Consider the following 27,025-nt stretch of genomic DNA (forward strand, 5'->3'; position numbering starts at 1 on the left):
TGCAGGTGGGGAGCTCTGCAGTTGGAGGGCAGCTCGCTGGCGGTTGGCAGAGGTGACTGGTGAATTTCCCCGCATCTCCTGACCCTCACACTGGGGGATGGTGCAATCTCTGGCTCCCCACTTCGGGGAGGTCTGTGGGTCCTCTTACCAGAAGCCTCCCAGAGCTCAGGAACCTGCTTTCTGGGCCTGGCTCCACTGCCAACTCTCCGTGACCCTGGCTGGATCGGCTGTCCTCCCTGTCAATGAGGGCATTGGGTTAGGGACGCTCTGGCCCCACGCCAGTGCCTTCCTGCAGAAGGGGCCCTGGCTCACTCCCCGTGTCAGGCAGCGGCCTCCCAGCCAGCCATCTCTGTGCCGCCTCGTGTTCCCTGCCGTTCCAGGCCCGCATCCGTGCCTGTGCGGACCACGCCCGCCTCCTGGAAGGCCTTTTTTTTTCTTCTTTTAAGCAGTTTTAATTCACTGTATTTTTCTTGCATGAAATTACGTGTTGGCCACAGCTGGAGCCTGGGTCCTCTGCACAGAAACTGGTGTGGGCCTTTACAAGATGTCAGTGATTCCTGATGGGGAAACTTGGTGAACATAGTCTCTTTCCAGAGCTCGGGGGTGAGATAGCTGTAGGTCTTAGAGATGGCCTCAAAGGTGGCCTTGGTGAAGTTGCCCAGGGTGCCAGTGCAGCCCCTGGCTGAGTGTAGCAATCGTCAATACCAGGCATCATCAGCAACTTGTTAGGCACAGGGGCCGAGACAATGCCAGTGCCCCTGGGGGCAGGGATGAGGCGCACCAGCACAGAGCCACGGGGGCCAGTCACTTGCAAGGAAGGGTGTGGGGCTTGCCGATCTTGTTTCCCCACTAGCCTCGCAGGAGGGGGACAACAGGGGGTTGGCCAGGATAATGGCTCCACCGATGTGGCTACTTCCTTTGAGCACTTAACACCCAGCCCAACATGTCCATTGTCATCCCCAATGGCGACAAAGCCTTGAACCGGGTCCTCTGGCCAGCACGTGTCTGCTTTTGCACAGGCATAATCTTCAAGACCTCATCCTTGAGGCATGTCCCCAAGAAAAAGTCAGTGATCTCAGACTCCTTGACGGGCAAGGAGAATAGATAGATTTCCTCTAGGGATTTGATCTTCATGTCCTTGACCAGGCGGCCCAGCTTGGTGACAGGATCCACTCCTTGTCCTCGGCTTTGCCTCCACAAGCTCCGCAGCCTCAGCCCCTGTCCCGGCCACGACCCCGGGCCCCGGGCACTGCTGCCAAATCCTCTATGGAAGCTGCCTCGACCTCCTATTCTGGGGCCCCTGGGGCCTCCGGGCCCTCCCGCAGCACCGGCATCATCCGCCGTTTGGTGTTTCCTCGGAAAAGAAGCTGGAAGGCCTTTTTAAAAAATATTTTTATTGATTTCAGAGAGGAAGGGAGAGGAGAGAGATAGGAACATCCATGATGAGAGAGAATCATTGATCGGCTGCCTCCTGCATGCCCCCACACTGGGGACTGAGCTTGCAACCTGGGCAAGGGCCCTAACTGGGAATCAAACTGAGACCTCCTGGTTCATAGGTCGACGCTCAACCCTTGAGCCACACCCATGGGGCTGGAATGCCTTTCTTGATGTCTGATGGACAGTAAACTCCTCCTTCAACTCTGATTCAAAATCCAAGACCTTCCTGCCTCTGAAGGCTGAAGTGATCCTGGGGTATGTGGGGCGCTCGTGGATCTCCCCAAAGTCCGTGACCACGTCGAGGGCAAGATTGGGTTGGACCTCTCCCGTCATCTCCCAACCACCAGTGCCTGGCCCATCAGACAGACAGACAGACAGACAGACAGACAGACAAGTCAGGGAGTGTGAGGGCGTGGTGCCTGCCGCAGTGGTGGGCTCACTCTCTAAAGGGTTCAGCTCCCCTGCCTTCCCCTGCCCAGCCCTGAGCGCACTGTGTGTTTTTCAGTGTCCTCCCAGTTTATTAAACTAGCATTTTTATGGCTCAGACATGTTGAAAATGAAAAGAATGCCAATTCTACTTTATATTCCAATTGACCTTTATGCTTGCCACTTGCCCCAGGGCCTGGGCTGGGGGAGGCAAGGGGGTGCAGGCTCAGGCCTCCATTCTTGGTTCTGGGGCCGCCGCGGAGAGTCGTGGTGGGAAGCAGTGTTGTGGGGAGGGGAGCAGGGACACCCCTTGTCTGAAGAACTTTCTCTGAACATCTGTCCCAGCCCCTGCCTCATTGTTGGACTGTGGCTTTCTCATGTCCTCCCACATCTCTCTCTCCACCCTGGTCCCTTTCAGACTCTCTCTGGGTGATGTGGGGCAGCCTCCTCCCAGGGCCCGGGGTTGAGGCCAGGCGGTAGAAGCAGCTGATGAGCCTGCCTGTCCCTGGCCAGGTGCCCCAGCCTTGCACCCACTCTGGCCATCTGCCTGCCTCATACCTGGTCATGGTCATGGCATCTCAGTACTGAGCCCTACCTAGTGGACATGCAGCTCGCCCAGGCCCTCCCCTGACCCCCACACAGCCCCAGAAACTGACCTGACTGTGGTGACAGGGCAAGTCTTGCTCCTGCTCCGGGCTCTGCTTTGCCCGCCTGCGGGATGACTAGGGCTGACTCTGCAGATTTCCCAGGCGTGTGGGACCCGGCCCATCACTGTGGTATGAACCTTCAGAAAGGGAACTTCCTGGCTCTGCCGCCTCTGTGACCTTGGACAGGTCAGTTTGCAGACCTGTAAATGGGTAGGGTGACTGTATTAAATGGGACAATAGTAACCAGCACAGGGCCCTAGTGCATAGTAGGTTCTTAAGAAACAGTAGCCGTTGTGAAGTGTGCTCATGTGAGGAAGGGCTGGACTCCTCCCCATCCCCTCTTTTAATTCCTTCCTTCATGGACCGGAACGGGGATGGGGATAACGGCGAGGGCTCAATCCGGACTGGCCTCCCCAGGCCTCAGTTTCTCCCTGGGGTCTGTCAAGAGATGCCCCAGGAGGACCCAGGGGTGTGAAGCTCTGCTCAGCCCAGCCTTGCCCTGGCCCAGCAGGCACAGTGTGGGTGGAACCAGGCCATGGGCGGCTGGAGGTCCTGCCTGCTTTCAGCCTCCCCACGGGCCAAGAGGGAATTTAAACTCTTCCTGGCTGGAATACCCTGAAGGGAGGGAGCCCACTGAGCACCCCCACCCCCACCCCTCCTCGCGCTGGGCAAGAGCAGAGAGGGGCGTAATGGGTCTGTGGTGTGGGTTGGAAAGGGCAGCACTTACCTCATTCTCCACCCCCGGCTGTGGTTAGGGGCCAGGACAGGCAGCATTAACCTCTGGCAGGGCCGCTTGGGAGTCTGGCTCCCCTTCCCCCCACCCCTCGCGCTCAGCTTCTGGAAGCTGCTAGGGAATTCAGTGTGTGGGAGCCCCCCCCCACCGCCAGATACTGGGGGTTCCGGCCTGGGGGGCGTGTGGGGAGGGGGGTACACACAGTTTTCCCAAGTGTGCCTTTTATTTGTCTTCAGTGTGGGTCTGATGGGAACGGCTTCTCATAGATTATAGTAACAAACTATTTGAAGCCTATGAAAAATTATAATAATAAAAGCATAATATGCTAATTAGACTGGACGTCCTTCCGGATGACCTTCTGGATGAAGCCGGGGCTGCGAGGGAAGCCCGGGTCCCAGGTGCCTGCCGGTGGCCGGAGGGAAGCCGGTGCTGGCAGCCGGGGGAAGGAAGGCCTACTCTTGCACGAATTTTGTGCATCGGGCCTCTAGTAGAGAATAATATAATAAACTGTCCTGTACTGCCCCTAGCTTAGTCAAATATTGACATTTTGCCCTAATTTTGTGTCAAATTTTGTTTCCACTTTAAGAAAGAAAACATTGCAAATATAGTTGGAGGCCCTGCACGTGCTGTGGTCCCACTTCCATCCCCTCAGGCAGCCACACCCTGTCCCGTGAGCACTTAAGGCAGGCTTCTCAAAGTTTTTAAACGGGGGCCAGTTCACTGTCCCTCAGACCGTTGGAGGGCCGGACTATAGTTTAAAAAAAAACTATGAACAAATTCCTATGCGCACTGCGGGCCCGGGATGAGTCGGCTGCTAAGCAGGACAGGCAGCGGCACCCGGCGGGCTGGATAAATGTCCTCGGCGGGCCGCATGTGGCCCATGGGCCTAGTTTGAGGACCCCTGACTTAAGGTGTATGTGTGTGTGTACAATCTCCACAGATAATCCCTAGCCGTGCGTGTTTTAAGCTTCATAAAAACTGGTCATACTGGTGTTCTGCAACTTGCTCAGTGTCACTTTGCCACACAGTTTTTGTTCCTTTTCCTTGCTGTGTCGGCACCGCCCCCCCCGCCCCCCCGCGCTCCCCCCCCTCCCCCTGCCAGCTCCTTACGGCCGTCCTTGACCATGCCTCCTTGTTCTTGCTCTTGGGGACTTTCTTGGGGCTCACACCCCAGAGGGGACTGCAGAGGGGGGCATGAGCCTCCAAGACTTTCCCAGGGGCTGCCTCCACACCTGCTGGCCTCCATACCTGCTGGCCTCCACACCTGCTGGCCTCCACACCTGCCTTTCCCGTGGAAGCCGGGCCTGCTAAACCAGGTTGAGGGGAGCCTGCGCGTAGGCCAGTGGTGCTAAGAAGACTCGGGGGTGCAGTCGTGTCTTCAAGGCCAGGACCGGCATTTGCAGGTTCCCCAAGTCTCTGCCCCCACTCACTGTGTGACTTTGGGTGAATTGCTGGGTCTCTCTGAGCTAGGGTGTCCCCGCCTAGGAAATGGGGATGAGGATAACGGCGGCGGCTCAGGGCAGCTGCAGCCTGTGGGGCTCTGGCTCATCCCCAGGAGGTGTGGCTCGGAAGTCCTGCTGAGATTCAGCAAACCTCTCAGACCCCTGCTGTGTGCGACCCGCTATGCTTTAGGGACAGAGTATGGGCCAAGCACCCTGGTCGGGGTTGAAAGAGCAGCCACTTCAGGACAGTGAGCCGGTGCTCTAATGGGGTGGACAGGAGCCCTGGGAGCGGCCGAGGGCCCTTAGCCACCTGGGTGGGGGTGCAGGGAAGGCTCCCAGTGGAGGACTTGTTGAGAGTCATGGCCAGTATGTGAAGGGGCCCGTGGCTGGCAGGGAGGGCACTCTGGTGGAGGGAACGGTGAGTCCAAGGCAGGTGTGAGGTCACCTCGTGTGCTTTTTGGGTGGGTTTGCTCTGGGGCTGCTGGGGCTTGGGGTGAGCGGCAGGAGCTGGGCCTGACACGTGTGTGCTCCCCAGTGACACTCGGACTGCTTGGCCTGGGTGGCAGCTGGAGGGGTTTATGAGGCGAAGTGTGAGGAGATGTTAAGTGCCTTATAAGTGTAGTGCTTTGATTATTTTAAATTGCTTAAGTGGTTTCTAAGATGGTCCTGAGTATCCCAGTGACACAGACACAAAATCAATTAGGAAAGTACAACAAACCCAACCAGAGGGAAGTAGCCCTCACCTGCCTTCCCTCCCCCGTCCACCAGGGCCTGGCGGTCAGCCTGGACCCTCCGCTCACCGCGCAGCGCACCCAGAGCCCCCAGCGCTGTGCTGGGCTCTCCTGGCCTTGAGTCCTGGCTTCCCTCTAAGGCAGCGGTTACCAACCTTTCGGACCTCACGGATCCCAGTGGCCCGTGGATCACCGGTTGGCAACCGCTGCTCCGAAGGTTTCCTTAAGGCATTTCCGCTGGGTGGAGGTGGGGGGCAGAGGCGGTGGGGCACCTGAGAGGGTCTCCTTTGGAGATGCCTCTCTCTCCTGAGTGAGGCTTTTGCCCTGTGGCCCCAGCGGACTGGGCGCCCCTAGGCATCGTTTCCTTTTCAATTATAGCCCTCTCATTCGAATGCGCAACATTCCCGCTGTTCAAGGGACCCAAAGCACAGGCCTCAGCCGGGCCCTGGAGGTAGCGCTGCTCCCTGTATGCCCCCTGTGTGCCCTCTGTGTGCCCCCTGTATGCCATCCCTATGCATGCCCACTGTGTGCCCTCCCTATGCATGCCCCCTGTGTGCCCTCCCTGTGTGCCCTCTGTGTGCCCTCTGTGTGCCCTCCCTGTGCGCCCTTCCTGTGTGCCCTCCCTGTGCGCCCTCCCTGTGCGCCCTCCATGTGTGCTCTCCCTGTGTGCCCTCTGTGTACCCTCTGTGTGCCCTCCCTGTGTGCTCTCCCTGTGCGCCCTCCCTGTGCGCCCTCCCTGTGTGCCCTCCCTGTGCGCCCTCCCTGTGTATCCTCTGTGTGCCCTCTGTGTGCCCTCTGTGTGCCCTCTGTGTGCTCTCCCTGTGTGCCCTCTGTGTGCCCTCCCTGTGCGCCCTCCCTGTGTATCCTCTGTGTGCCCTCTGTGTGCCCTCCCTGTGTGCCCTCTGTGTGCTCTCCCTGTGTGCCCTCCCTGTGCACCCTCCCTGTGTGCCCTCTGTGTGCCCTCCCTGTGTGCCCTCTGTGTGCCCTCTGTGTGCTCTCCCTGTGTGCCCTCCCTGTGTGCCCTCTGTGTGCCCTCCCTGTGTATCCTCTGTGTGCCCTCTGTGTGCCCTCACTGTGTATCCTCTGTGTGCCCTCTGTGTGCCCTCCCTGTGTATCCTCTGTGTGCCCTCTGTGTGCCCTCCCTGTGTGCCCTCCCTGTGTGCCCTCTGTGTGCCCTCTGTGTGCCCTCCCTGTGTGCCCTCCCTGTGTGCCCTCCCTGTGTATCCTCTTTGTGCCCTCTGTGTGCCCTCCCTGTGCACCCTCCCTGTGTATCCTCTGTGTGCCCTCTGTGTGCCCTCTGTGTGCCCTCCCTGTGTGCCCTCTGTGTGCCCTCTGTGTGCTCTCCCTGTGTGCCCTCCCTGTGCGCCCTCCCTGTGTGCCCTCTGTGTGCTCTCCCTGGGTGCCCTCTGTGTGCCCTCTGTGTGCCCTCCCTGTGTGCCCTCCCTGTGTGCCCTCTGTGTACCCTCTGTGTGCCCTCCCTGTGTGCCCTCTGTGTGCTCTCCCTGTGTGCCCTCCCTGTGTGCCCTCTGTGTGCCCTCTGTGTGCCCTCCCTGTGTGCCCTCCCTGTGTGCCCTCTGTGTGCTCTCCCTGTGTGCCCTCCCTGTGTGCCCTCCCTGTGTGCCCTCTGTGTGCCCTCTGTGTGCTCTCCCTGTGTGCCCTCCCTGTGTGCCCTCCCTGTGTGCCCTCTGTGTGCTCTCCCTGGGTGCCCTCTGTGTGCCCTCCCTGTGCGCCCTCCCTGTGTGCCCTCTGTGTGCTCTCCCTGTGTGCCCTCCCTGTGCACCCTCCCTGTGTGCCCTCTGTGTGCCCTCCCTGTGTGCCCTCTGTGTGCCCTCTGTGTGCTCTCCCTGTGTGCCCTCCCTGTGTGCCCTCTGTGTGCCCTCCCTGTGTATCCTCTGTGTGCCCTCTGTGTGCCCACCCTGTGTATCCTCTGTGTGCCCTCTGTGTGCCCTCCCTGTGTGCCCACCCTGTGTATCCTCTGTGTGCCCTCTGTGTGCCCTCCCTGTGTATCCTCTGTGTGCCCTCTGTGTGCCCTCCCTGTGTGCCCTCTCTGTGCCCTCTGTGTACCATCCCTGTGGGGTAGGTCCCAGCAGAGTGCTGGGCAGAGGGCATGTGTGTTTGTAATGTCTTGCCCTCTTACCAGAGGGGTGAGAGCTGGATGCATAGTGCCCTGTGGTGGGAAGGTCCTGTGGCCAATCCTGGCATGGTCTCCATGCAGCCTAGTGCAGGGGATCAGGGAGTGGACTCAGGGCCCCAGCCCTCAGCTTAGAGCTGCCCAGGGGTGAGTGCGCTTTCCTCACTGAGGGTCTATGTGGGGCGGGGCAGGAGGCCCTCCCTGCACCCAGGAGCTGAGGCCACCACCCCACACATGCCCCTTCCACCCCACACATGCCCCCTCCACCCCACATATGCCCCCGGGAAGATGCTGAGAGCTGGGTGGTGGGGACCGTCACTGGCCGGGCTAGGCTGGCTGCCTGTCCACCCCATCATTGTGCTGTGACTAATCCTAGCAAAGCGCTGTCAGGCCCATATTCCGCTGTCCTCGGAGCCCATGGCTGCCTCATCCCTTTCACAGATGAGCCTCTGCGAGGACATGACTCATGGGGTTCTCTCTGCTGGGAGTGCCCGCCCTTCTTTGCTCACCAGCCTGGGGACCTGGGCAAAGTCATTTAGTCCGTCTGCTCCTCAGTTTCCCATCTGTAAAATGCATCCAGACCGAATTTTACTGGACACTTTTTGAGGGTAGCGAGGAAGGAGCTTTCCCACTTCTTCCTGGAGGGCCTTGAAACTCTTCTTTCGGGGGGGCTTGAAACTGTGCTTTTTTTTTTTTTCCACATAAAACATGGTCTTAAGTATCAGGGAATCTACTGCCTCATTCCTTCTACCTGAAGGTGCACCGTGAGGCGAGAGAGCTGACAGCATGTCACCTGGAGCATTGTACGTATTTATTTTGTATAATTCATAAACTTCCTTTGAAAAAGACATGGCTCCTCCCCTTACTGAAACCTTACCCATTCTTCCCTGTCCTTCAAGTCCAGCTTCAAACCTCCTCCTCCTCCTCCTCCTCCTTCTCCCTCCTCCTCCTCCTCCTCCTCCTCCTCCTCCTCCTCCTCCTCCTTCTCCTCCTCCTCCTCCTCTGGGGCCCTCCCTGCCCATACCAGCCCTCACCTGCCTCTCACTCCCACTCCTCATAGTCAGTGCTGGCCGCTGAGCTCTCGCCTCTAGTCTCCCCATTCAGAGAGGGAGAAGGAGACGGAGGGAGAGAAAGGCGGGGAGGAGAGAGAGAGAGAGAGAGAGAGAGAGAGAGAGAGAGATCCTGAGGTTACAGACTATGTTATCCATTTCTTTTGTGGGTCCCCACAGAATCCAGAGGGATGAGTCAAAATGTTTTTTTAGCAGAGAGGTGTCCATGTGAAAAAACATCTCTGTTCCTAGGCGCAGAACCTACTGGAAATGAGCCAGCAGGTACTGACTGATTCAGCGTTGGCCATTTCCCTGTTTTGTGAGCGGGGTTCGCTCCAGCTTGTGCATTTGTATGCATTTGACATGTTTCCTGAAGATCTATAGGCCCAGTTTTGCTGTGGAATGAGGAAGTGACTTTTCCCTTAGCCTTTGCTTGGTTCCCAGTTCAGTTGAAAATATGTGTATTTTATGTTCAGCTTGGGGTTCAGCATGTGAATATGGTCCCCAGTTTTCAGGACATTTAGGTGCCTGCTGTGGGAGGCTTCTGAGCACTTCCTACCGAATGGGACAGGGACACGTGGCCTGGTGGGGGACGGGAGACGGGACTCAGGGATCAATCCCAACAGCTCACAGTTCAGTCTCTCACATCACTTCGTGGTCATCGCCCATGACAGTCCTACAACATGGTCAGGACAGGTGCCCTAGTTCACAGGTGAGGAAATGGAGTCCCAGAGAAGTTAATATGTGGGCGGCCACCTGGCACTTAGTATAGAGCTGAGCTCGGAACCGGGCTCCCAGACTCCCAGCTGCACTAGTGCCCTCCCTGTGTCCTTTTAGGCCAGCTGGGGGTGTTGTGGAAGGTGGTTTGCAAGCTCCAGTCATCTCGGTCCTCCCTCCGTCCCACGGAACAGGGACAGCAGCCTCGGTCCCTATGTGAGAGTATGGCCTGATTCTGCCTGCGGCTCCTCTTCTGTGTAATTTACGAAGTTGACATCCCAACATCTACGTGGTCTAGCCGGCGTTTGTCCCCCAGACTGCAATTGGGAGCATCTCCCCATATCCTCAATGAGTCTTGGAAACATGGTGTTTAATGGGTGTGTGTCCCCCATGGGGGTGCTGTCACCGTTGATGTGCCACGTCTCACTGGTGGCTGCTCCCTCAGCCCTGTCTCATTTCCAGTGGGCTCTTTCCATGAGGCGTGACAAAGGGCGGGCGGGTGTGGGAAGCAGCAGGTGGGAGGGCCCTATTTAATTGGGGCGGTGATCCTGAGAGAGACGGTGCTCAGGTGAGCTCCCGGTGACAGCGGGTGGGAAGGTGGACGTGGCCTGTGGAGTGTGGGAGGCAGAACCAGGTGTCCTCGGTGATGCTGTGGCGTGGGACGCGGGCCCAGGGAGACGTGCCGAACTGGACTGCAGGCATGGGGCTGGGTTGTGGCTGCCTCTATTCCTGCTCAGGACAAAAGCCCTGGACACTGCAGTGTGGCAGCTGAGGGAGAGGGGGGGCCTCACTCATACCATTGCTGTGGACAGGTGGGCGATGTGGCAGGAGGGGCCTGGGGGAAGGAGGCAGAGGCCCCGGGGCTCCCAGGGTGGCATTACCTTGGCTGCCATCTCGCCCACCTCCAGCCCTTGGCTGCCCATCAGGCCCCTCGCTCCAGCCCCGTCACTTCCGCTGCAGTTCCCCTGGGCCACTCTCTCCACCCCTCCATGTCCAGTCGGACAGCCTCTGCTTCAGATGTCCCCTCAGCCCTGAAGAGTGCTCTGTCTGCCTTTGCTTTACATTTTAAAAAAATTGAAGTATAACATCCACACAATAAAGTGTTCGAGTTTCAGGGGTACTACTTGTGAGCTTTCATGAATGAGTGTACCCGTATGAGCATCAAGATGGCGAGCGTTTCAGCACCCGGCGCCCGGTGAGCCCCTCCTGGCAGGCTCCCTCCCTCCCCGGAGAGCCTGGAGCCAGGTGCCTTAACGGCACAGAGCACTTCTGCCTGGTTTTGAGCTTCAGATGAGCAGCACCGCGTGGCAACCTTCTGTGTCTCTGTCTTTCACCGGCCGGGTCTGAGATGCCCCCCTGGGGGGGTCTGTTGTGGATCTGCTCCTTTTCATTGCTCTGTAGTATGCGGTTGTGTGATTGTTTGCACAGTTCTCGTTCATTTGTCCCTTCTGCTGCTGACAGCAGGGCTGAATCCACTGCTTGGTCATTATGAATAAAGCTACTCCGAACGTGTGTGTGTCTGCCTTTCATGGACATAGCGCTCATTTCACGTGGCTCTGCCAGCTCGCAGGCTGTGGGAGTGATGAGCTTTAGGAGGACTGCCAAACAGGCCCAGAGGTCTTACCTCTTCCAACCTCGATTTTTGCTTTGAAGTTCCACCTGCACTTCCAGGCCCATCTTGCATGCCCCCTCCGTCGTCCTGTGGGTAACAGCACGGGTCGCTCGGGCATTAGCTCTGCAAGGCAAAGCCAATGTGTCTCTTTTCTTCACTGCCCAGTCTCCTGGCCTGCAGCATAGCGGGTGCTCAGTAAGACAAGTGGTTGAGTTTATGCACCTGTGTGAGCACTGGGTCAGCAGTTTCACGTAGGTTATCTAATGCCAGTCACCGGCTAGGAACTCAGTATCACTGGCCCCATTCTACAGGCGAGGAAACTGAGGCTTGCCCAGCAGCAGCAGAGGCCCGCAGCGCTGCCTGCGAATGCTGTGTGCGCCACAGCTCCCGGCGGCATGTGTTTGGAATTTCTTGCTCTTTTTCAGCTCGCCCACTTTGATTTCACTTGGCCTCATATCCTAGTCCGGGGGTTGTTGAATTAAATCTCATGGGTGACCTAGTTAGCTTGTGACCCAGCCAGCTCCAGAAAGATCTGTCAGCTTGCTTCATGCCGAGTCTGTGCCCCAGAATTGGGGACTTCCAGGTTGGGGTGGGGATAGGAAGGCTGCAGAAACCCCCTCGTATATAATTAAAGCCTCCTCTGGCATGGCCAAGATTTGTACCTCATTTGTACTTTTTCAAAGTTCCCTTCCATTAATTGTGACAGTCTGTGGAGGTCACAGCCTGGCTGTCATCATTTGTATTTTTCGAGTGACAAGATTGGAGTCCCGGGATGGGATGTGCCTGAGTTTGTCATGGAGCCTGGCTGGCGAAAAGCTGGGGCGAGAGCCTTGAACTCCTGCCTTCCAGCCGCCTGCTGTGACGGAGCTGGTGGAAGACTGGAGTTGGGCTCAAAACCCAGCGAGGCTTGTCCCAGGGCCGCTTTGGGAAGCTGGAAAGGTTCCTGTAGGTCATTGATTTATAAATGGCCTTTTAGAGCCCTGAAAGCTTTGCCGGGTGTCTCAGGGGCAGCCTCTGGGATAAGTTAACCTCAGGCCCCAGAGGAGCCTGAGGCCTGGGCCGCTGTCCACAGTCCTGAAACTGGGCCTCACTGTTGGGAGGCAGGGGAGGGGCATCAGGGTTGGCCTGGCTGGGCGTGGAGGGTGGGGTGGGGGTAGGGGAGGGTGGAGGGTGGGGGTGGGGCCACTTATGGCTCCCCAGGAGGTGCTCTCCTGCCAGTCTTGGTGGCAGCTGGGCATGTTGCCGGGCAGACAGTGCGGGTGCCTTGATATTTTAACTGAAGCCTGGAGACACGGTTGCACTGTCTGCTGTGCTAACAATGTACTGAATAAATAATTCAGTGGTGGCTGTGCTGTGCCTGCTGTCCTCCCCAAGGGGTGGCCACACGTGTGCTCACACATGCAAGCTTCTGGGTGGGCTAGGAGCTACTATTAAGGGCTGGCGGCTGGACCAGAGGCAGTGCATCGCCGTTTTAACAGGGCCCTGGCTGTCTCCTCCCCGGTGAATCAGTGTCCTCCCGGGCAACCCCTGAGGAGAGGTTAGTGGAAAGTGGGGCCAGCGTCTCCTACGTGCTGTGGTTAAGTGGCACTTAAAGGTTCATTCGTCCTCAGACCAGCCTGAATGCCAGCAACCTGGAGGAAGGGCCCCTCTTAATGGGCACCCTCCCTGGGCTGTGTCTGAACTGGTTGCATTTGATTCAGTAAACCTGGAGCTCCAAGTCTGTGCAGGATACCAGGCAGGTGTGGCGACGGGAGAGCTTGCCAGAGTGAATAAATCTGGGTCCTTCCTGGACGGGGAAGTGTGGCACACGTGTGATTTGCCACCGGTTCATTTAGGGGAGGACCTAATTGTGGGGGCTCAGATTGGGAGAGAGGTCAGTTCTGACAGGATGCATGGGTGGCTGCCTGGAGGAGGTGGTCGATGTCCTGCAGGCAGAGCGGGAGCCATGACAGTGCTTTGGGTGGAGAGGGCATGTCTGGCTGGAACTGAAGGTGTGTCTGGTATGGAGGCAACAGGGTGTGTGGCACGGAGGAGGGTCGGGTTGGGAGTAAGTGGCGACGCGGCTGGGGTGGATTGGGGGGCTTAGGCTAGGAGTGTGGACTTGATCCTGCAGGACAGTGTCCTGGTCAGATTTGGGGTTAGAAATACCCCTTTGGGTGTGGAGTGGAGGTTTGGATGCAGGCCGAGGCCTGAGGCTGAGAGCGATTAGGAGGCAGATGGAAAACTCGAGACTGGAAATGATGGTGGCCCAAATGATGGCCTTAAGCATTTTGTCATTCACTCACTCACTCACTCACTCACTCACTCTCTAGTCAAATAGTGAATCCGATGTTAGACTAGGTTAGGAATACAGTGAACAAAACACGTCCTGCCCACAGGGAGCTGACTTCCTAGGGGGAGAAAGACCGGGACTGAGATATGCAGTAATTCAAGTGATGGAACCTGCCGTGGAGGAAGAGTGCCCAGGGTCAGGGGTTTGAGAGGGACACAGGAGGGGAAGGGCTCATTTCAGCAGGACGGTCAAGGAAGGGACCTTTGACTAGACCAGGCAGGTCGGGAAGGGAGCCAGGTGTCTGGATGGTCGAGGGCCCAGCAAGTGCGAAGGCCCCAGAGCAGGAATGTTCTTGGCCCATCTGAGGAACAACGGGATACTGCTCAGAGGGAAGGGTGGCAGGGCTGGACTGCGGGAACTCCTGGGCCTAGAGCAGTCTGACTGTGCTCTCTGGGTGCGGTGGGCAGCCTTTGGAGGGCTTTAAGCAGAGTGACAGGATAAGATTTATGGTTTAAATCAGAGGTGGGAACTTTTTTTCTGCCAAGGGCCATTTGGATGTTTATATCATCATTCACAGGCCACACAGAATTATTAACTTAAAAATTAGCCTGCTATACTTGGTCAAACATTTAATTAACTCACCCGTAATGCCTTGACGGGACCAGACCAAATGATTTCATGGGCCTTATATGGCATGTGGGCCCGACAGTCCCCACCCCTGGTTTAAAAGGCTCTCTGGCTGCCCGTGGAGACTGAATTTGTAGTTTTGTCAGTGGCTCCTGTGGGCATTGTGGAGTTTTTGTAATAAGCCTTCCCTCCCCTCCTCTCTCCTCCCCTCCTTTCCCCTCTCCTCCCCTCCCCTCCCTTCCCCTCTCTCCTCTCCTATCCTCCCCTTTCCTTCTCCCCTCCCCTCCCCTCCTATCCTCCTGGGGGCATTCAACCCCCAGCCCTCTCCACAGTGGCCCCTGAAGAGGCTTCCAGGGGGCAGCTCTGAGGGCTCTGTCTTTCCCCACCCCCTACCCTGCACCCCTGGTCCCCTTGGGCTGAGACCACCAGCCATTGCTAGATGGCTCTTGGGCAGGGCTCTCTCTGAGCCTCAGTTGTCCTCACCTGTGGGAGGGACGCAGGAGGTGAGCACCCTGACAATGTCTCCCTCACGGGGTTGATGTGAGGTTTAAATGGGAGAATGCATGTGAAAGCTGCAAACGGAAGGCTATTAGTATGATTTTCAAAGCCAGAGGGAAGCCAAAGGGTTGAGGCGTCCCTGGGAGTAGTTACTTGGAACCTGTGACTAGAAGGTGGCCCGGGATGAAACATAAATGCAGTAAAAAGCTGCAGGGAAGAGAAATTTGAGGAGCCAGATGCCCAACAAACTGCCAGAGGGCATGGGCACATCCTCGGCCTGCGGGTGATGCAGTGACGGGGTGCTGGAGCCCGGGGCTGAGAGCCTGAGCCTGGGTCGTCCCAGTGCCCCTCCAGCCCTCCCACCAGGACGGGGCCAGGATGGTGTTCCACTGGAACCAGCTGTGGGCACTCAGATGTCCTCATGTGGGGGTGCTCACACTCCTCACTTCCACCCCAGCCCTCCTCCCCTGGCAGAAACTGGTGAGTTCTCCCCACCCCCCTTCTGTAAGGCCCAACCACAGGAATCTCCTCCCTCGTCCCGCCTCAGGAGGGTGGTTGAGTTAACTGTGCTTCATATTTTTGGCAGAGAGCTGGCAGTAAGACCCACGCTGGGAGCTGGGAGAGTGCTAATTGAGGGGTTCCGTCTGGGGAAACCCCTGTGATTGGCATCAGGAATCCTGGTCCTCTGGGCGCAGCTTACAGAGCTGTAAGCAGGGAGATGCCACCTCCCCTGGGTGGGAGGGGACAAAAAGAAAGGCCTGTTTAACTCAATTCTGTGGGTTTTTTTTTTGCTTGTTGGATAAATAACCTTCATTAAGATGGAAGGTGGGGGATGGACAGGGAGAAGTTTGATTAATTTTGAGCTGGCTTCTTGTTTGTTAATTTTCTCCCAGTTCAGCAGGATTATTAAAACAAATTACAGATATTGCTTTCTCTTCCCTGGCCTGGAGGGGGCTTGGCTCACAGGGAGTGATCCTGCCCACTTTCCACTACAGTTATTTATGTGAAACTTGGGGGTGTTGGGGGAGGCCTCCCCACCTCAGGATCTCCAGGCAAGACCCCTGTTTCTTGCTAGGGGAACTCTGCAGCCTCATGGAAGATCTGACAACTAGGAAACACAGCAAGGGGGTGCTGGCTAGGACACCCTCCCGCCAGCAGTGCCAAATGCCTGGGTGGGCTGGTGCCTGGGGTGAGGGGCAGGCCTGCCCATGGCAGCCCCCACCTATGGAGTCCGAGGGAACAGGACATCAGGTGAGCAAGTGAGCTGGCTCAGAGCCTGTGGGCTGCTCCAAGCTGGTGCCTGAGCCCACGCCCCCCCCCCCCCTTCCCCAGCCCATCAGCGCTTGCATCAGCTGGATCTGCAGAAGAACTGCCTCCTGCCAAGTGTTAATGGGGGCAAACAGGCCCGCACTTTCACTCTGGGCAGTTGTGCGCGCGTGCACGTGGACCCGCAGGCAGGTGTGCTCATCATGTGTGTGCTCGTGTGCCCAGGGATGTGTGTAGGCCTCAGGGAGTGCCTCCCGGGTGCACCCGATGAGCTGGTGCTCCTGCATGTGGGGCGTTGCAAGTATGCCGCGTGCATGTGTGTACCTGAGTGTGCCCGCCTGCCTCAGAGCACACTGTGTCCTAGCGTATTTGTGACTTAGATGTACTTCTCTGTGTGTGCACCTGTGTGTACGTGTGTACCTGGGGGCACGTGGAGTGGGTGTGTGAGCACTGCAGTGCGGATGTGTGTGAGCCTTCCCGGGACGTCCCTGCGGCACACCCATGTGTGCAGGTCCTTCGGTTTGGGTGCACTGACTGGGCCTGCCTGTTCCTGGCACGGCTGGGGCCTGCCGTGTCTCCTCCTCCCTGGCCCCGCTGCCACTAGCCGATACATGCGCGCATGAGACTGAATTATCTGGAGCTGTCACCTGGCCTGGGCAGCCTGAGGGTGATCGTGGGGAGACCTGTCTCTGCTTTGCTCCTTGCCCTCGGGACCCTTCCTGCTATCACCCCATCTCCAGGCCTGAGCTGCCTGGCAGGACAGATGGCCCTGCAGCCTGGGCCGGCGGGAGGCGGGGGGTGTCCCATCGTGACCTCTGATGCCCAGGTGTGGGGCAAACCTTGTCTCCTGCGGCTCACAGGCTGTCAGGGCTGCCAGTCCTGCAAGGACAGCCCAAAGGCTGAGCCTGACACGTACAAAGAGAGACATTATATAAAGTCGGGGTGAAGGGCCCTGGGTAAGGAGCCCGGAAGTGGGGTGGGGCTGCCGTACATGTGCTGTTCAGTGACAGCCTCTCTGGGAAGGTGACATTTGCTCAGGGACATGAATGACATGAAAGAACATGCAGAATAGCCAGCAGGCAGACCACAGGTCACCTGCAGAGGCCGTGAGGCAGACCGGGCTTCAGTGCTCAGGGACTGCTGGAGAAGGCTGGTGTGGCCCGAGGCGTGGCCCCCGGTGTGGCCCGAGGGAGGTGGTGAGCAGAGGTCAGTGAGGTGGCAGGCTCACTCAGGCTGGGCTTTTCTTGGAGATGGGGAGGGTTTGGGGTGGGGAGCACAGTGCCCAGAGTCACATTTTAAGTGGCGGTCCTGCCTCAGCGTGTGCACTGTCCCTTGTGTGTGCAAACGTGTACATGTACAGACCTGGACCAGTGAGTGCAGGAAACAGGCCAGGCGCCGAGGGGCTGCAGGTGGGGTGTCAATGTAGAAGGGAGCCTTGGGGGGCCTCCAGCTGGGGGCGCAGGGTGGGTATCTGTGGCTCCAGAGGACAGACCTAGAAGCACATGTAAGGGGCAGGGAGGCAGATTTCAGCTGGGAGTCCCGAGAGCCCGGGCACTGGAGCTGGGACAGGCCACCGCCTGGAGTGGGCAGGTCTCCATCATAGGAGGAGGCAGGCACAGGCCAGAGCCCTGTCGGAGCAGTCCCGCCCTTCTCACCTAGTCTCTGGTTAAAGGCACCTTCTTCCAGGTAACGTAGTGAGTTTGAGCAGAGACTCACTTTGATGCCAGTGATGGGGGCTTGGACCCTGAAGCAGCCGTGGGGAGATGCTTGGGGGCCTAGGGCCACGCTTTGGGCTCCTCCACATTTACCCTGTAGGTGCCCACTGACTGCTGGCACCTAGGGAGGACCCGCTGTGCTAGTGCCCTGGGTGCCAGGCCCCTCTCCTGGCTCTGCTCCCAGAGGCTGCCCAGTGGACCTGCTGAGGCCTGGGGTGCCTGGGGCCCAGTGCTGTCAACACTCTGGCTTTTATGGAGGTTCTGGGGTAGGAGCCTGAGGGGTGGGCCCGGGTGGGCGGGGCCCGGGTGGGCGGGGCCCAGACCCTCCTGGCTTCCCTCTTAGCCAGTGTCAGCTTAGATCACCAGTTGCTGGAAACCAGACTCAGTGGGCTGGGCCGGGAGAGCCTGTGGGCATCTCCTGCCAGTCCCCTGGGGACCCAGGTGTCTGGCAGCCGTTCCCAGACTGGCAGGGAGATCAGGCAGCAGGGAAGGGTCTCTGCCTCGGGCACCGGTGGTCCAGGCTCAATCAGCAGCTAAGCCTCTGAGCATGGATGACTTCTCTCACACCCTCCCTATAAAGCAGGGGTCCTCAAATTTTTTAAACAGGGGGCCAGTTCACTGTTCCTCAGACCATTGGAGGGCCGGACTATAGTTTAAAAAAAAAACTATGAACAAATTCCTATGCGCACTGCGGGCCCGGGACGAGTCGGCTGCTAAGCAGGACAGGCAGCGGCACCCGGCGGGCCGGATAAATGTCCTCGGCAGGCCGCATGTGGCCCGTGGGCCGTAGTTTGAGGACCCCTGCGAAAGCACGGATAAGCGTATGCACTTTGAAGGGGGTTAGGAGTAAGTTAAGCGAGGTGATGGTGGAAAGCACCATCACAGGTCGGTCCCCGGAGCAGGCCTGAGAGGAGGGTCACAGGCAGCGTTCCTGGGAGGTGACCTCGGGACCAGTGGAGAAGAGGGAGCTGCCCAGGCGCCTGAGTGAGCGGGGTCTCAATACTGGGCGGGCAAGTCCTGTCCCCCACCTTGTCCTAGCACCTGGCACACTGTGGGCAGGTGGAAGGTGGTCGCTGAACTGAATCAACACTTGGAGGTTTTTGCCGAAGCGTGGAGAGAAGTAGGAGGGTCTGGGGAGACCCACCCCGACCCGTAGCTGCCCGCCTTCAGGAAGAGCAGGGCCTTCCTGGCGAGAGGCCTGGTTTCTGGTTGAGACCATGGTACGCAGCTCCCACAGACTGGAGGCCTCCAAGGTGATCGGTCCAATCTGACTCCACAGGGAGGCGCTAAGCGTGCTGGGGCCACATCCCGGTTGGCCCCTTCCCAGATGCAGATCTCTGGGCAAGTGACTTACTTCTCTGGACCCCAGTTCCTTCACCTGTAAGACAGGCCAAGTGCTAGCACCTGTGTGTGTGGCCAGCTGTGAGGACTAAGTGCGTGAATGCACAGCGGTGCTGAGAACAGAGTAAGTGCTCAGTAAAGGCAAGCTATTATTATAGCTATCATTGTTACGACTATTAGGTGAGAAACTTGGGGTGTGGGCAGGAAGAGGGCCGTGACCCTCATTCCAGGCCCTCGCAGCCCCGGCCTCTGCCCAGCACCTCCCAGGGGCTGTGACTGTGCACATCCAGTGAGAGTCCAGCCTTCCCTTAACTGCGCCCCGGGTGCCTACCACGGTGCTGGAGCAGTGAGTACAGTGCTGGTAGTGCATTCTCAATGAATGAGCGATGGGGTGTGAGGTCCCTGGCATTGCTGCCCTTGCCCAGGGCCAGAAGACCTCATTTTGCAGTTGGAGATGGGGCTCCCACGGCAAACGTCCCCCAAGAGGGAACCCTGGGGAGGAATGTCACCCCAAGGGTATGTGCTGTGGCCCCTTCCTGAGGCTGCTGGCAGAAGCTGGGTCGGAGCAAGGGGCCGCCTGTGCGTGAGGAGGCAGTGGGGCAGCCAGGAATCAGAAGCCCATGGAGGGTGGGGGCGCCCTGCGGGCTGGGTACTCTGCAGCCGGCTCAGCCCCAGGGTGCCACTGGAGGCAGTGCTGGTCAGTGGGGTGCGCAGGGGAGAGGTGGCCTCCAGAAGTGGCTGATCACCAGCCCACCCTGTGGTCTTGGCTGAATTGCTGCCACGTGGCCAGTCCACTTCTCAGTTTCCTGCTCTGGACCAGGCCAGTGGTGCCCACACTCTTTAGAAGCAGATGTTTTCCCAACAGAATATTGTAGAGGAACTCATGAGAATCAGGCAAAGCAGACTCCACTCTGGTTCATCCCTCATTGATCGTTCATATTCATTTGCAGAGCCTGCAAAATGAGGGGCTTAGTGCCAGCTACTCTCCTAAGTCCCGGGCTATCACAGTGAGCAAGGCAGACAGAACCCCTCGTCCCCGTGGGCTCGACATTCTAGAGGGGAGGCAGAGGGTCAAGAGGACACGTGGATGAGCTGTCAGGTACTGTAGGTGGTGATAAGCAGGAACAGTCAGTGCCAGGGCCCTGCGCTGGGTCCTGCCTGGTGCGTTGGAAGGAACAGCATGGAGGCTGGAGAGGCTGGAGCAGAGCGAGCCGGGGCAGGTAGTGGGATGTGAAGCCCGGAGGCTAAGCGGGGAGGATGGGCAGGGCCTAGTGTGCATGGAGGACTGTAGCTTTCCCTCTGGCTGAGATGGAAGACTCTGGAAGAGAGGAGGGACAGGATCTAACTGGGGTTTGGTGGGTCCTGGGGCTGCCCGGTGGGCAGTGGACTGTGCCTGTGTTGGGGGTCGGAGGTAAGTGTGGGAGGCAGGAGGCCAGTGAGGAGGCTGCTGTGACGTCTAGGCCAGAGGGCTGGTGCCGGGGCAGTAGCAGCGGAGGAGGAGCTGTGGTTGGGTTCTGGATGTTTTCAAGGAAGAGCCAACAATGTTTGCTGCTACGTCAGTCTTGGGCCTGAGAGAGAGGAGTCAGGGTTGTGTCCCACATTGGTCTGGCTGGAAAGGAGTTGGGCAGGATCTGGGCATCAGGGGCTCATCTCGGGGCATTTGCAGTTTGACATGCCCATTCCATGGCCAAGGGATCAGGCAGTGGGTGGGGCCTGGAGTTCAGGGGCGTGTCATCAGGCCTGGGAGCAGCGGGGGCGGGGGGGGGGTGGGTGGGGGAGGGAGGTGCGAGGAGGCGGGGTGCTGGAGGACTGAGCCCCCATCAGGCTGTCAGGGAAAGGAGGCAGGAGCAGCAAGGAGGCTGGGGAGGGGCTGCCTGAGAGGAAGGAGGGCCCTGGGAGAGGAGAGCTGGGCGCATGGTCAGTGCTGCTGGCGGCAGGGGAGGGGGGGTCATGTGTGTGGAGCCTGGCTGGAGGGCTTTGGGCTGGGAGCCCCCAAACCAGCCTGCATTCTGGCCTGAGGGTCGCCTGGCCTTGCCTGCTTGGCTTCACCTTCCTTTTGAGCTGGGTTCGGCTCCGTCCGCCCAGGGCTCAGGCCCCTTCCCCAGCGGAAGCCCCAGAGCTCCAGTGGGGCCTGCCTGCTGCCAGCCTGGTGCCCAGCTGTGATATAAATTACCCGGAGTGACGGTGATGTGACTTTTATCGGCTCATGTTCAATAATGTTAATACATCCCATTATATTACTATAGGGCCATATATTACACACAGGGCAGCACATTAACTTAACTTGGGAGAGCACCAGGCAGACACTGTGGTTAATTTCCTCACAGCCTGGCCACGCCCCCATCGCTGGCACTGGGCTGCGGGACGCGGGTGTAATTATAGACACCTCAGGGCGGCCCACTCACTGAGGCTGTCCCAGCTCTTCTGGCCCTCCCGCAGCCTGTGGGCAGGTCGCTGGTTTTGTGGAAGAGGCTTTTGGATGTCACACCTATATTGTGAAGGCCCCTCTTTCTATCCTTACCTTGTGAGTCCAGTGGGGCAGGGTCATTAGCCCCCATTGAACAGATGTGGAAACTGAGGCTGAGTTGTGAAGCGGCATGCTAAAGGGACGGGGAAAGGCCCGGCAAGGACTCTTGACTCCCTATCCTGGCTGCCTCCCAGGTGCGGAGTGGTGTGGGCAAAGGGCTGGAGGCAGGAATGAATGAGGAGTGCCAGGCAGATGGCCACAGGGGTGAGAGCTCTCAGGGGCTGGAGTCAGCCAACCCTGGATCCAAGCCCCTCTTTGCCACTTGCTCTGTGAGTTTGTTTCTGTATTTTCTTGGGCCTCAGTTTACTCATTTGAAAAATGAAGGTAATAGTGTTCATGGGGTTATTGTGTGAAGATTAAATGAGATAACCCCTGTGAAGTGCCCATTAAATGCTAGCTACTGGTTAGTGGTGTTATTACCACAAACACCTGAACAGCCTCATACCTGCTCTTCACCGCCCCCCCCCCCCCCCCCCCCCCCGCCGCCCAGCTATCAAGGTACCTGGCTGTGGCCCAGCCAGTTACATCTCCTGAGGCCCTGCCCAGCAGCACCTTCAGCTTGGCCCCTGGGACTGCAGCCACCTGGAGAGTGTCGGATCCCTGGCCCGTGGGAGCCCTGTGGCACGGAAAAAGCCCAGCTTTGCCATCAGATGGGCCTGGAAGCCACTTCTGGTCCCAATGCTGGTGACCGGGACAGGTGCCTCAGCTTTCTGAACCTCATGTTCTCCCGTCTAAACCGGCTCAGGTTCCCTGCCTCAGGGCTGAGGATTAACAGCAGGAGAGCCTGCCTTCACTAACTGCTGCACCTGGCATGCTAACAGAGTATAATGATGGTTTGCTTCCCTCTTTCCAAGCTTCTTTAGCATCCAGTCTCCCTGTGAGCCCCTCCGTGAGGTTGGCAGAGCCCAGATTCTCACCCCCTGTGCCCACTCAACAGATGAGGCGACTGAGGCTCACAGGAGAACTGACTTGCCCTGGTCACAGAGCTGGGCAGGGGGTGTGGTAGCCTGCCTATCACCTCCAGATGTGGGCAGGAGAAGGAGAGAGAGCAGGCCTCTCCTCTTCCAGCAAAATTCACATACCAGCCTTTCTTTGGGAGCCCTGCCAGGTGCTCCCAAAGAAAAGGGGGCACAGTGCTATGGCCCCTTGGGGCTCCCCCAGGGCTCTGCCCTCCTCCCCAGGCCTCTGAGCTCTTCCATCCCTGGCCTCCCCCACATGTATCACTCTTTTTTTTTTAAAATATATTTTATTGATTTTTTTTTACAGAGAGGAAGGAAGAGTGATAGATAGTCAGAAACATCGATGAGAGAGAAACATCGACCAGCTGCCTCCTGCACACCTCCCACTGGGGATGTGCCCGCAACCAAGTTACATGCCCTTGACCGGAATCGAACCTGGGACCTTTCAGTCCGCAGGCTGATGCTCTATCCACTGAGCCAAACCGGTTTTGGCCATGTATCACTCTTGACAAGGTTACGGAGTCAGCATGTAAAACCTGCAAAAGTGAGTGTAATTTATTGATCTACATTTCGCTTATGAAATAGGACAAGTGCTGATTTGAGGATCTCGCTTGCTCTCAGCCATGCGCTGCCCACACCCTGCCCGCTCTCCTGGCCTCTTATCTGCGGTAAATCCTCCGAGCGCATCAGAACCTCCTCTGTGGGCTGGCCAGGCTCTCTGCCTGCCCTCTATTCTTCTCCGGCCTCCATGCCTTATCTGCCGACCTCCCTTTTCTTCCTGACTCCTAAGAAAACATAATGTTTAAAGGGTGAGACAAGGGACTGAATAAAGTGCTTTCTGGGGAAATATTTGTTCAAAGGCCTGTTGCCTGCATCTGTCTGGTTCTCTCCCGGAAAACATAATTCAGAACAGGCCTGGAAATTAATCCAAGTGTCTGCTTGTTCTCCTGATAAGTGGCTGGGCAGGCCCTGGAGCGGGGTGGACAGAGACGGGCGTGGGACGGTACCCCCAACGCTTGGCTTCTGGGGTGTTGCTATGCAATTAGACAGACAGCTGCGGCAGGCCCCAGGAGGTGAGGGATGCTGGAGGTGAGGCTTGCCTTGGGGAGGGAGGAAAGAGACCTGAGAGCATCTCCCGTGTGCCAGGCTCTGCGTGGAGTGGCTCACCTACAGCAGAACAAGCCTTTGGCTTGCCTAGGCGAAGCGTCAGACCATGTGAGAGTCGGAGCATGGCCACTGACAGCTCTGTGACCTTAGGAGGCCCCATGGCTCTGAGCCTGTTTCCTCACCCATCCAAGGTGTTCATGGCACTGCGGGGCTCGTCCTCAAGCTGGATGCCTGGAACGAAGGAAATGGCCCCTTCCTTCATGGAGTACCTGCTCTGTGCCAGGTGCTATGCTAGGTGTCTGAGGATACCGTGGGGACAAAAATGGCCCTTGGATTCATGGAGCTGATGTTTTAGGGGGAGGTGGATAACAAATGCAATAAGTCAGTAAATATAGAGCATGGTAGAAAGTGATCACTGTTATGGGGGGAATCTAAGCAGGCATGGTGGAGATGGGCACAGGGGACGGTGGTTGGGGGAGACCTCCCTGAGGTGACATTGGGGCAGCCTTGGAGGGAAGGAAGTGAAGGAGTGAGCCACATGCATATCTGGGGGAAGCATTCAGGCACTGGGAATGGCTGGTGCAAAGGCCCCGAGGCAGGGTGCCTGGCATGTTCATTGTACAGCAAGGAGGCCGGTGTGGCTGGAGCCAGGAGAGCGCGGCCACGGTGGGAGTGGTTGGAGATGAGGTCAGAAGTCATATATGTGAAAATGGGTTGGTAAAATACCAAGTGTTGCTGATAATTCTGACAGCTTGCCCTACACTGACCTGTAAAGGGCATTGTATTAGCACCTGGCAGGGCTCCCCAAGGAAGGCTGGTAAGTGAGCTTTGCTGGAAGAGGAGAGGCCTGCTCTCTCTCCTTCTCCTGCCCACCGAGTGCCCCAGTTCTTGGCTGCAAGATGGTACGGACTTTCCCAAGCCATTTCCCCATTATTATGTTGGGAGGAGAAAGAGGCCAGCTGTGACTGTGGGGCCAGCGGTGGGGTGGGGATGATGGCAATGGTCCTTGTGAAGGCCCTGACCTGGCCAGGGGGGCACTGGTGACTGTGGAGGTGCCCACACATTCTGGCTGTGCCCGCGGCCTTAGGGAGAGAAGTCAGGGGCCATGCGCCCACTTTCTGGCAGCCTTGGGTGGAGTTGGTGATCCTAATTAAAAGCTTGGGTCCAAAAGGCTTAATGATAGAATTTCTAATTAAATCACTTCATCTCGTCTGGGAGACAGAGGTTTGTGAATGATCCTTTGTGTTGGAGACAGATGGGCCACTTCAGCCCCTAGTGTGGCAGCCAGGAGTGGCGCTGGGGGCTGAGCAGGAGAGGAAATAGGGCTGGCTCTGCCCACCGCTGCCAGGAGAACCCTGCCCCACTGGACACGTGGGCGGCCCTCCTTGTCACCGGAGGCTGCCGCTCTCACCCTTAGGTTCTGCGTGTGTGTATATGCACGCACATGTGTGTGGGACCCACTTGTGTAAGGGCAGGCTGAGGTTTTACATGACAGTTAGTAGCAAGGGCTCTGGGCTAGTTCCTATGGGTTCAATTCCTGTCTCAGCCAGCCACTCACTAGCTGTGTGACCTTGGACAAGTTACTTAACCGCTTTGTACCTCAGTTTTGGGAGAATGGAGAGAATAAGATTGGAGGTGTTAAGGCCTATAAAGCCACTTGGGACAATTCTGGGCACATAACACTCAATAAATGTGAGTTCCCACGATGCTGATTGCATGTGTGTGTGTCTGTTTGGGTGAATTTAATTCATTCCAGCTCATACCGGCCTGTGAGGAGTGTGAGCCTGACACAGCCAGGCGCGTGGGCGGAGATAAATGGGAGTCCTTCCGGGCTCTCGGGGAGTGAGAGCATTGTGCCTCCTGTGTGTGTCAGCGTCGGTGAGGGGCTGCTGCAGAAACAAACCATCCCCAAGTCTGTGGCTTAAAATACGAACACGCAATACTGCCACGTTACACGTCTCCACGGCTGGCAGGGTGCCCTGCCCATCTCCTCAGGGACCTGAGCGTTGCTGGTCCTGGCAGCAAAGGGAGCATGGGCCCCAGGGGACTCACAACGGCAGGGATGTGCTCTGGCCTTGAAGCTCATTGGCTGGAACAGGCCACACGGGCCCAGCCAACCTCAGGGCCAGGGAGTTGAATGTGATCACGTGCCAGGAAGGCAGAGGCTGGCAATGGCTCAGGGCCAGCACCATCATAAGTCCTGTGCACATCCGTTCATTATTGAGTGTCTCTCTCACCAGTGACAGCTCCCTGATGGCATCAGTCTGTGTGTTTACCCCAGGGCTGAAGATTGTGCAAGGCGCATAGCAGGTGCTCAGGAAACCATTGTTGAGGAGTGACTGCGTGAATGAATCAACAGAGCCTCTGAGGAGTGTGGGTGGCAGGGACAGTGTGGGAGGCGGAGGCCCTCGTGGACCTTGTGTGCAAATTTTATCATCTTTTAAGAGCCTTGTTGCCTCAGAGATCTCATGCCCACTTCTCAGTTACAGTGGGAAACGCTGCAGGCCGCGGTGTGAGGGCAAGGGGCCTGTGTGATGGGCAGAGGAGGGCTGGGGCCACCCAGTCCCCAGGCCTGGGGAGGGGCAGAGCTGGGAGGCTGAGCACCCTGGGGTGGGAAGACCAGCAGGCTCAGCTCTGGGCAGAAGGCCCAGTCAGGGCTTGTCTGAGTGGCCGGCTGGGCAGACAATCGATGGCACTGGGGCATAGGTCTGCTGGCCCAGGGCCAGGCCCCAGGTGACCGGATGCTCGGGCTGGGAGTCATGGCCGGTCTGTGTCCACAGAGCAGGGTAATGACTAATGAGAACGTCCTGACCTGCATTCCCTCAGGGGAGGGGCCGGCAGCCCCCAGTGGCCCAGTGAGTGTGGGGGAAGGCCCTTAGTGTGTGGCCCTGAGGAGGCTGTGGGGCAGGTGGCAGGCAGTTCTATCTGGGCCTGTCCTAGTCCTTCCACAGGCCACTCAGCCCCAGCCCAGTCCCCAGCCTGGGACGCCTCCGCTTCCCAAGCTTTGAAAGTCCCTTCTCTGTTCTTAGATAATTGTGGGGGCGCCCAGGGGTATGGGTGTGCAGCTGGGGTCACTCTTGTCTTCTGCTCCTGGCGCTGTCACTACGGGCCTGGTCAGAGGTGACTCTCCTTGGCATCGGGCAGGTGGACTCTCCCCGGCTGCCCTGCGAGGCCCCAGGAGTTCCTGGGTGCCCCACACCCAGCGCTTCAGCCAGGAGACATTTCACTCTGAGGACCTCCTTTTCCCACTCACCCTCCCCGAGGCTAGTTCTCTGAAGGTGGGTTATGTCCGTGTGTGCATGCCGGCACCCGGCGGACAGGAGGTGCTCATGCTCCATGATGGTGGACCGCGCCGGTTCTCAGTGGGACACCCCTCCCCGCTGGCAACACCTATTGCTCCTCAGGGCAGTGTCTCTGCAGCGGAGGCCCTTATGGCTCAGCGGGTGAGGGTGTCGGTGGGGACCGTGCAGGCCGGGCCTTTGGAAGCTGGCCTTCTCTGGCCGGCTCTCTGACCCACACATTCCTGCCCGCTTAGCTGTCATGTACCTGAAAGCCCGGCTGCCTTTCATCTGAAGAAAAGCGATGCTGAGAGCCTGGTGCTCGAGGCCTCAGGCAGCTGGGATGGGAGGGCCCGGAGCAGGCAGCCAGCTCCAGGGTCCGCCCGGCCCCGTGCATGGTCCCTGCTCCCTGGCTGAGGGGATGAGGCAGGCAGGTGGGCTCCAAGGTCTGCGTGGGCCCTGGCCTGGGCTGGGCTAGCAGCAGAGGTGGCAGCAGGATCCCACCCTCAT

General features: G+C 58.2%; 1 protein-coding gene and 1 pseudogene across 2 annotated transcripts in view; one reads left to right on the plus strand and one right to left on the minus strand.

Annotated features, from left to right (window-relative positions):
* The window catches only part of GRM4 (glutamate metabotropic receptor 4), a 105,965-nt gene that overhangs the window by 20,747 nt on the left and 58,193 nt on the right, over positions 1 to 27,025 (plus strand). The gene's annotated exons all lie outside the window — the stretch shown is intronic.
* LOC308245939 (small ribosomal subunit protein uS5-like) lies at positions 481 to 1,770 on the minus strand (annotated as a pseudogene). Its single transcript has 2 exons — positions 1,668 to 1,770; positions 481 to 1,210 (listed from the first exon to the last, which is right to left on the minus strand). The product of its transcript is annotated as a small ribosomal subunit protein uS5-like (transcript).

This window comes from Plecotus auritus (assembly GCF_963455305.1).
Source record: "Plecotus auritus genome assembly, chromosome: 4".
Lineage (NCBI taxonomy): Eukaryota > Metazoa > Chordata > Mammalia > Chiroptera > Vespertilionidae > Plecotus > Plecotus auritus.